General features: G+C 38.4%; 1 long non-coding RNA gene across 1 annotated transcript; it reads left to right on the forward strand.

Annotated features, from left to right (window-relative positions):
- Positions 1-2,842: 2,842 nt before the first annotated feature.
- Positions 2,843-6,425, forward strand: LOC139079993 (uncharacterized). Its single transcript, XR_011534089.1, has 2 exons — positions 2,843-3,256; positions 5,004-6,425. It is a non-coding gene; the product is annotated as an uncharacterized lncRNA (long non-coding RNA).
- The last annotated feature ends 667 nt before the right edge of the window (positions 6,426-7,092 follow it).

Genomic DNA, 7,092 nt, shown 5'->3' on the forward strand with positions numbered 1-7,092 from the left:
TTATGCTAAGTGAAATAGGGCAGAGAGAGAAACACAAACACTGGATGATCTCACTTTTATGTGGAATCTAAAAAGAAGAAAAAACAGCACCCTCATAGAAAAAGAGATCAAATTTGTGGTTACCAGAGGTGGGGAACTGGAGGAAGGGGTCAAAAGGCATGAACTTCCAGTTATAAGATAAAGAAGTACTAGAGATAGAATGAGCGGCATGATGACTATAGTTACCACTGCTATATGATATACAGGAAAGTTGTCAAGAGAGTAAATCTCAAGTGTTCTCATTACAAAGAGAAGACTTTTCTTTTTATAGTATCTATATGAGATGATGGATATTAATTAAACCTATTGTGGGAATCATTTCACAATATATATAAATCAGACTATCATGCTGCATACTTTAAACATACACAGTGTTGTATGTCAATTATTTCTCAAAAAAACTGGAAAAAAAGTTGTATTCCTGGGTTCATCTTAAACAAAACCACCAGCTATTCCAATAAGCCCTGTCTCAATCTAGCATACAGCTTGTGAAACGGAAGCCTAATAAAGATAAATAACATGGCCATGGTCACCAAAAAGAAAAAGTGAAGGCAGGGAGAAAATATTTCTGTGCCTGCTTAGGCATCTCTATCCGGCAGATGCGCCTAAACTTCAGAGGAAAAGAATTATTGAGAAGGATGGAAGAGGAGAGGAGACTGTGCTCACACATTACATAGAACAGGGACCCACAGGAAATACTGGCTGATGAAGAGGAGACACTTGCTTGAACTAATTAAGTAATTGCAAAGAATGTCCATTTCCGAATTTGACACTCCACCTGAGACTGTGTGGTTCCTTACTTACTGACAAGAGTACTGCCAGTGAGCAGAGCAGCAACGCAAACCCAGGCAGTTTCCTGTCTGAAATCCCACAGCACTTGACAACACTTCTCTTATTTCGTCAAGCCTATCTGTAGTACAAGAGAATGCATTTGTAACGTATTTCTTCCGATAAACCAAAGGTAAGGAATGTCTCTCTAACTACTTTGCATCACTTTCAGCATCTGACACAGTGTCTTGTATGTGGCAGACACTAAAAAAGAACTGCATAAATGAATATTCCCTCTAATTTTGAACTCTTTTGTCTGCTTGGCCAAATCCATCTCTTTCATTCATTTTTAATAAATTTAGCTAAGAAAACTGGGTTGCTCACATATTCTCAATGAAAAGCAGACACTTAGATGTGCACAGCAGGTATGGCTAGGCTCTGGCCCTTTCAGTGTTTTCCCATGAAAGTTTGCACTGACGGGTTCTGTTGGTGGACTTGCATTTAAACATTATCCTAGGGCTGTTTTTGTTCTCCTCAAACCAAAAAAAAAAAAAAGGCATTTTCTCTTCTCTTCTTTTCCACCTACACATTTAGCTGTTGTGCCAACTAATAAGAGTTAGTTCAGGAAAAAAATGTCCTGTAGGATTTAACCAAGTTAACACTGATTTGTCCAAGTACAGAGAATACAGAACTTCAACCACGGTAGTTATTGGCGAGAGAAGCAGCACACAGTGTCCTTCTGTGGTCCTCTCTCCGTGCTGGCTAGCTGTTGTAATCCCCTGATGCTATGTCAATTGACGGAAATTTACCTTTCCAATAACCTCCAGCTCCCACGATGGCTTAATATCCTTCTCTCTTCCTTAAACTTCTTTCCCTTTATCTGGTAATAGTGATAATAATACCATTTATGAAGTACCTATCATCTTGCTTGGTAAATATATATGAGTTCATCCATGCTCATAACAAGCATGAAAGGCAGGTATCATCACAGAGTCTCAATTTATACACAAAGAAACGGAGGCTCAGTCAGCTCAGTTATCCAAAGGATTTCAACTAGTAAACAACAGAGCCAGGATTCCAGCAGGATTGGTCTCTTGTTCAAGACAATGATGTTTCCATCATGTTAAACAATCTCACATATTTTGGATAAAGTAGTCTGTTCTCCCATCGGCTGAGGCTCAGCATAGGAAATACAGAGATGCCTCCTCTAAGTTCTACTATCACCTAAATTTCTCCAATATGATGGTTTACATTTGTAATTATATTTACAAATCACATCACCCACTTCTGAACAACTGAGTTTCATGGCCTGCCACAGTCCTTCCTATATCCTGCCTTTCAGGTTTCCTCAAATCAAATGTGTTGGCTCAGACCGTTCCTTGTGTTTGGGGAAAAAGCCTGTCTCTATTCTATTCATCCTTCTAGCCTTGCTCAACCACCAGCTGCTCAGCAGCTTTCAAACATCTCTAGTCTAATAGTCATCACATAAAATTATGATTGTATATTTAGTTGTCCCTTTCAACGATAAACTGCTTAAAGGTAAAGTTTTCTGCATCATTTTCTACCTAACTTCTGGAAAAGTCTGATAAATAGTAACTCTGAAATAACCTTTATTCAATTCATTAAAAAATTAATCAAGGGGCCAGCCTGGTGCCATAATGGTTAAATTCACACTCTCTGCTTCAGCAGCCCAGGGTTCACAGGTTTGGATCCCAAGTACAGACCTACACACTGCCCATCAAGCCACGCTGTGCCGGTGTCTCACATACAAAACAGAGGAAGACTGACACGGATGTTAGCTCAGGGACAATTTTCCTCAGGCAAAAAGAGGAAGATTGGCAACAGATGTTAGTTCAGGGTCAATCTTCCTCAAAAAAAAAAAATTAATCAAGCTAGTTTTGCTGTAATCTGTCCCTTCCTTTTCATTCTGACTGTAAAACCTCAAATTTATCTTTCAGATAATATGTTGTTCAGGTTTCCATTTGTTTAGAACTTAGAAAATTCCAAAGAATATTTGCTAAGCCATGATGTCATAGAGCCAGAAAGTCAGCTTGATTTAGAACTACTCAATGAATAAAAGCAGCTCAGTTCAGTATTTTTTGGTTTGTCTTTGTTTTACAAGGGAAAGGCCAAGGAAAATACCAAAAGTGACTGCTACAGATATTCAGAGTGTGGAATAAGATAGCTGTGCAAAGCAAAGACACGGTCCTGATACGTGTGCATCTCGGTTAACACAGTACCACGCAAAGCGAGGACCACCTTACACAATATTCAGAATCCAGGGGCTTGGAAGGGGTCCATGTAAGTGAGAGGCCCTGAAGCTTAAACGTCATTAACTTCATCGTAAGCCCAACTCTGGGAATAACTGGCACAGGGATAAATCCCCAGGAAATTGAGCTGACAGGAACAAGCTGAAAACAAACCTCTCTGCTGTCTGGTTGGATGCAAGGTAGGACTAAGTCATTGTGATCCACTATACTAGTGAAGATAGAGAAACCAGGGAAAGCCAAGAGATTAAGAAAAAGTGGCCAGGATATTTTAGAGGAAGAAATAAATTCCACGAAATGCTCATGGAAGTGACTGGCACAGTGTTTCACAAAGAAAAGATATCCAATTTTTTCTTATCGCTACCCATAGACATTAGACTATAGATTGAGGATCTCTTCGTTAATTCTACAACAGGGTCAGGATAAACAACATACAGCTGGCCACACATTCTTCACATCTATGATGGAGCTCAGAGCAGAAGCCTGAACACCATTATCCAGCCTTTGATAACACCTGCACAGGTGTATTATTCCACACCGTGAATACCTGGCCTTTCTATCCAGAGTCGAGCTCAACAACACTAACCTGGGGTTGGTTAACGAGAAATAACCAAAGCTCAAAGGAATCTCAGCAAACTATTTTAACAATTTCCCAAACACAGTCCGTCTCTTCTATTTAATTTGCATGTTCACACGCTGAGGACATAAGTAGCAGTCTTCCAAAACAAAGCCTTTTTCCAAGGCAAAACACCAATTTTACAAAGCTACAATGTTCCTGTGAAAGCTTGAAGTTTAGAAGTCACATAAAGAATAATTCTCAATGCTTTCCTAACAATTTTATCGTTATGGGAAGATGAAAAACTATAGAGATTTTGTGCTAAAGAAACTGTCTTCTACTGCTTTAAAGCAAGATTTCCCAGTATGTTCAAGCCACAGACTCCGTAAATTTTCCCCCATATTTACTCTATAAATTGTTGTTCACAATAAGATGTACTTATTAAGCAATAATTTTTCCTAGATGAATGAACACACATACACAAAGATACGTATATGTCAAATAACAGATAAAAAAAAAACTACCACCTTTAGCTTAGGATCACGACGATGACTAGTCTTAATACACTAAGTCAAAATAATTTCAACCAAATCCAAAGAAACTTGGCGCTTAAGTTTGCCGTGATATAATAATTAGTAATAATAATAGCAGCAGTTATCTATTATATGTGTCTTACTATGTACAGGTCATAGTGCATACATGAACTTGTTTAACTCTGTGACAGCGCAGTCATACAAGAGGCACAGTTCTATGCACCAGGGATGCACAGGATGGAAGCAAGGAGAACAATGCTAAAGGAGACCACTCTCCCTCCAGCAAGACATTATTCTTGCCATACAACAGCAAATGCCATAGGTCTCCTGCTCTTATCTTTTCCAAAAGGGTATTGTTACCATAGTCACCCTTCCCCTCTTATCTCACTGTATATTGGGGGCAGGAAAAGATGTGGGAGGGAAACAACTTGTCTTTTTAATTCAGAAATGGCAAAACTATACAAAACCACATCCAATACTGATGGGGAGGACTGCATATTACCTGGAGATACTCTTCTTTGAGCTCAATGCACCAATGGGACTTTGGACTGTCACTCTTGGTGAGTGGGTTCTGTGCACAGGAGGAAGAAGTAAACGGATATTTAAACAATTGATTTAGCTAGATGGACAAAATGCAGCAGAGACTGACTAGCTAGCTATTCATAAAACCTGTCTCTTTTTCCTTTGCACACCCAGCTAGGTAACACTTGCCAGCCTCATTACCAGTTAGCAGGGGTCATGCTACTGAGTTCTGGCCAGTGGTACTTAGCTAGAAGTGCAGGACTTGCCCATGAAAGTCTCCCACATGAGTAATGTCCCATGTTCTTCCTCCTCTCACAGAGACCTTAAGCCACTTGAAGACAGAACCAGCAGATGCAAGGATCCAAGCTACCTGAATTACCACTTGAAGATAAGCTACTGCCTCTAAGTAATCTCATCTCTTCCCGTACTTGAGCATCTTACATCTACTGTATTAATCTACTAAGACCGGGAGAAGGGGCAGCATCCATTACTGCAGTCAACATTAACTTAACACAAGGCATGACAGGGGAGGGTCCATAATGGTGTTGGAAGAAGAGGGGAGCCCAACCTGATGTTAATAGGTCAGACAATGTTTCCTATAGAAGGCAATATCTTTTACAGTGAAATTCCTCAAAAGAATTGTCTATACCTGCTGGCTACACATCAATCCCATTTTCCTCTTTTTATTTATTTTTTAAAAATTTTAATACAAACCATGCTTACAAATTAATATGTTAAAATGTATGTAAAACTTAAAGAACAATCATCAAATATGTTTCTAGCATCACTCAGACTAAGAAAGGAAACAATCTAAGTTTATTTGAAGATTCCTAGCATCACCTTCCCCCGTCATGCCTCTCTCCCTCCCTCCATAGGTGACCATTTTTCTGAATCTGCTTCAATCATTCTCCTGATATTCTCTAAAGTTTTACCACATATGCATGCATTTCAACCCAACATATTAATGAATTTTGACCTTATATAAATGGAATAATTTGTATGCATTTTTCTGCTACCTGCTTTTTTTCCCCAAGCATTTTGGTTTTTAAATTCATCCATATTGATGAGCATTATTACACTTCACTTATTTTAACAGCTGTATAGCACTCGTATCTATCTATCTATCAATATACCTTTATCTATCTATCCTGTTGTTAATGGAAATTTATGTTTTTTCCAGTTTTTTGCCATTACAACAATTCTAGGAACATTCTTGCACATGTTTCCCGGTGTACATGTGCAGGAGTTTCTCTACAGCACATATATAGAGAGACTTGGTATTGCTAATCTGCAGACATGTATATTTTCAAATTTTATAGCTAATGCCAAATGATTTCTGAAGTGGTTATATACTCCTAGAGCAGTGTTGCTTCTCATCCTGTCCAAAATTTATTACTGTCATATTTTTTAGGTTTTGGCTAATACTGAGTGAGAAATAGCATCTCAGTAAGATTTTATTTTTCATTTTCCTGATTATCAGTGTTGAACATCTTTTCATGTTTATTGGCCATGAGGATACATTTTCTGAATAATTTCTTTTGTAATCATTTTTGCATTTTGCTACTATGTTATTTATTATTTTATTGATTTTTGGAAGTTCCTCATATATTCTGAGTAGAAATCCTTTGTAGGGTAAATATATTCCACATTTCTCCTCCTTTTCTCATGGCCTGTCTTCTCAGTTGCTTTATTAGGTCTTTTCATGAAAAAAATAAAGTTAATAAATCTTATGCATTCAAATGAATCCCTCTTTTTCTTTAGAGCTTACACTTTTTTTGCCTTGTTTATGAACTTACTCCTGACGTCACAAAAATATTTTCACTCAGTGCTAAGCAGTATTCCACGTGTTTAAGATATAGCAACAAATAAAACAGACAAAAAATTCCAACAATCTAGCAGAGGAATATAGATGTAAGAAGAATATATGATTTGTATATAGAAAGAAGCATTCTACAGATTTTACAAAAAGGTAAGGAAAGGGGATAGTGTGTGCAAGTAGAATGTGGTGCCAGAAGGCAGGGAGAGATGGTTTCAAGCATGAGAAAGCAACATCTGAACAGAGTCCTGATGAAATTGAGAAAGGGACCCAAGTGGATATCTGAGGCAGGAACCTTACAGGTCTAAGGAAGAGAAAATGCAAAGGGCCTGAGGTGGGAGCATGCGAGCCTCGTGTGTTATAGAAAGAGTAGAGAAAACAGTATGGTCAAAGACAAGTAGGCAAGGGAAAGAGTTGTAATAAATTCCCCCAAACTTGATCCTCCTCCAAGCTCCCCATCTCTACAGGAGAAAAATCTATTCTTCCAGTTGCTCAAGCCTAAATCCTTGAAGTCATCCTTAACACCTTCTTCTCACACTTCTCCACCAACTGGAATCTGACCATTTTTCAACCTCTCCACTCCCATCACTG

This window comes from Equus przewalskii, chromosome 28, assembly GCF_037783145.1.
Source record: "Equus przewalskii isolate Varuska chromosome 28, EquPr2, whole genome shotgun sequence".
Lineage (NCBI taxonomy): Eukaryota > Metazoa > Chordata > Mammalia > Perissodactyla > Equidae > Equus > Equus przewalskii.